Source organism: Pseudophryne corroboree, chromosome 9 (genome assembly GCF_028390025.1).
Source record: "Pseudophryne corroboree isolate aPseCor3 chromosome 9, aPseCor3.hap2, whole genome shotgun sequence".
Lineage (NCBI taxonomy): Eukaryota > Metazoa > Chordata > Amphibia > Anura > Myobatrachidae > Pseudophryne > Pseudophryne corroboree.
The window spans coordinates 260,333,982-260,336,986 of NC_086452.1; the positions used below are offsets into that span (position 1 = coordinate 260,333,982).

Consider the following 3,005-nt stretch of genomic DNA (forward strand, 5'->3'; position numbering starts at 1 on the left):
ATATGAAAATGTTGGACAGGTCCGGCGATAGATAGTGAGACATTACCCACTTCCCACCGGTCACCAACCAAATGCACAGTGTAATTTATTTATAAAGGGCTCAGAGGGTCATGAGCGATTACATAAACAGAGTATGCATTCGTAGGGTGAGGATATTGTAGAAGGAATAGAGACAAGTGGTGATACTGCTGTTGGTGTCAGATAACGCACATCATAAAGATGAAAAGTCTACTACACTGGGTATTCCCTGTGAGTCTCCCCCTCAGGTACTGACCCAGCCCAACACTGTAGAGCTTCCAAGATCGGACGAGATCGGGCACTGGCAGTGTGGTATGGTAGTAGACAGATGGGTGGGTTAGACGCCAATGAGATTGCACCTATATAAGAAGATGTGACAATTGGTCACAAAAGGTGTGGATCTGCTTTCTACGTTAGGCTGGATGCAGCAGGTCCCACATTAGTGGTATTGCATATCCTGGATCATAGATGAGAGTCCATGGAAAGAAGAATCAGAATAAAAGCAGAAGGCATAAATAATTATGTGCAAAGTGTCCCGCTAGCAAACATTTGCTGACATCAAGCATATGCACAAAAATAATTCACAATGGATATAAACATTAGAAATGCTCTAAATGAATTTTTCAACAAATGAAGAAAGCAAGAAATATAGACATATATATACACATATATATATTGTATATATACATATGTATATATATGAAAATGCTTGTGTAGGGGCTTGGATATCAAGTAGATGAATTAACTCAGAAATAGAGGATTATACCGTATTCCCTGATTATAAGGTGATAATCATAATAGCCTGGAATGCTGATTGAAATATCCCCTAGATGATTATATGCATACAAAGGTGATGCTGCTGACACAGGAGGAAAAAAGATAAGCATATACGTAACAATGAAGTAGGCATTGTTTTATCACATTTGTCAGTGAGAAAGAATACCCCGGTAGAATTGGGTCACTGGTGCAATTACTACCAAAAATAATAATAATTAATGCTCAACATTACCAACACAGGCACCGCCTGTGTGCATGACCTGTGTTGAATCAGCAGCAAAGATACCCTCAAGTGGCGTGGTTGGTGCCAATGGACCCACTGGCTCGGAAAACGCGTTTCACCCCGCAGGGCTTGTTCACTTCCTGGAGGTGCGGGTAGAGACACTGAGTAGTATAAGAATGCCTGGCAGTGCGGCGCTGGCCAATCAGCGCTGGCGCGTCTCTAGTGGAGCCGGGGAAGACGTGCGTGACAATGCCACCAATAGGTCATAGCCGCATGCGTCAGCGGCTGACACCCCCGTGATTGGGCCGCTAATCTGAGCAGCTGTGTGTGTAAGAAGCAGGAGGCCTGTGTACATGGGCGGGACCGCACGTAATGTGACGCTGGATGTGGATGGAGCCATATTCAAGAAGGGCAGTTTGCCCATAGTGCACGAAAGAGCAGCGAGCGTGCAGTAAATTAAATGTGACATACTCGGATCTATGCCACTTAATGTAAAAACTGGAGGTGACAGTGACCAGGCCGCTGCTCACGGCGGCTTGTGTACTATAAATGCTAGGCTGGAGTGTTGAGATTGAGAATGCTGTATTCACGATGTGAGAGGGGCCATATTGGTAAAGGGCAAATTTGCCCAATTTAAACGAAGGGAAGAGGGGATTGACTCAATAGGGAGCTTATTAGAGAGCTTAAAAATAGGACATTAGAACCAATGGAAAATAAGGAAAATAACTAGTATTAAAAATAGATAATAAAAATAATAATAATAATAATAATAAGATGAAAATAAGAAGAAATGAAAGACAGTAATCATAAATAATGAATAAGAAATAAAAAATGAATAAAATGAATGTACAGATGGTGAAAACATTTATTTATGTAAGACATATGCTATAATAAGGAGTAAAAAACGGGAATAGATGTAGTCCTAAAGAAGTGAGAAAAAAAGAAGAAGAGGATGACAGTGGTGGGAACAAAAATCTAAATGTGTGGATGGAATGACTAGGGGTACACTGGAAAATAAAGGGGGGTGTGAAGAGAGAATACAGATGATGGATAAGATGTGAAGAAAGTGGAAAAGTTACAGAAATGTAGTGTGATTGCAAGTGAAAAGGGTGAGAAAGTGATAAGAGAGAGATGGATGTATGTGCATGCGTTTGCATGGAATCATGCGCAGAGCCATGCAGCGGTGTGTAATTACACTGGGTCCATGTGCACACCCACGCACATGAACTGCATGAATGTCACCATGAACCCGTGGGTGAGGGATGGTTAGTGGGTGATGGTGTTACATGGGGAAAAAAAAGGGGGGGGGTTGGGTTAGGGAATGCAGGATGTGAGTGATGTGAATGGTGGGTAAGGGTAATGAAATGAATTACCGGTCAAATAGTGGAGCAAAGGTTAGTACAAGTGACAGAAAAAATCATAACTAAATAAATAAATAGTAATGAATCAGGAAAAGGTATTAGGGCATTAATAAGATATAATGTAGGCCGGGAGACCCTACGAAAACAAGGGAGAGGGAAAAAGGGGAGAAGAGAGGGGGAGGAAAAATAATTTGAATATGCGAAAGGAAGAAATGGGTTAGGGTGGGGGTTCTTTTTGGGGGGGTTTGGTTAGTTAGGGTTATGGGGTGGGGGAGGGGGGAAGGGGAGAGAAGAGAGAGGAAAAGAGAGAAGGCAATGGGGAGAATAGAAGGTGAAGGAGTCAAGGGGGAGAAACAGAGTTGAGGAAAGATGAAAAAATGGTAGGGGATACAGAGCAAGGGGAAAACAAATTAGGAATAACGTTGCACATGCATTAGTTAATCAAAATGAAATAGGCTCATAAAAAAGCACCGTAGTTAATATTTTCATTGAGTCTGGATGGTTTGAGGCTACCTAGTCGGAAGATCCACTCACTCTCCCTTTTCATATATAAAGCAGAGTTACAGGCGGCACTCACGCACTCACTTAGAAACGACCAGGAACCCCAGGTCTGCGTACAACGTTTC

At 42.3% G+C, this 3,005-nt stretch overlaps 1 pseudogene; it reads right to left on the bottom strand.

Annotated features, from left to right (window-relative positions):
- Positions 1 to 225: 225 nt before the first annotated feature.
- On the bottom strand, positions 226 to 344 carry LOC134964665 (5S ribosomal RNA; annotated as a pseudogene).
- Between the last annotated feature and the right edge of the window lie 2,661 nt (positions 345 to 3,005).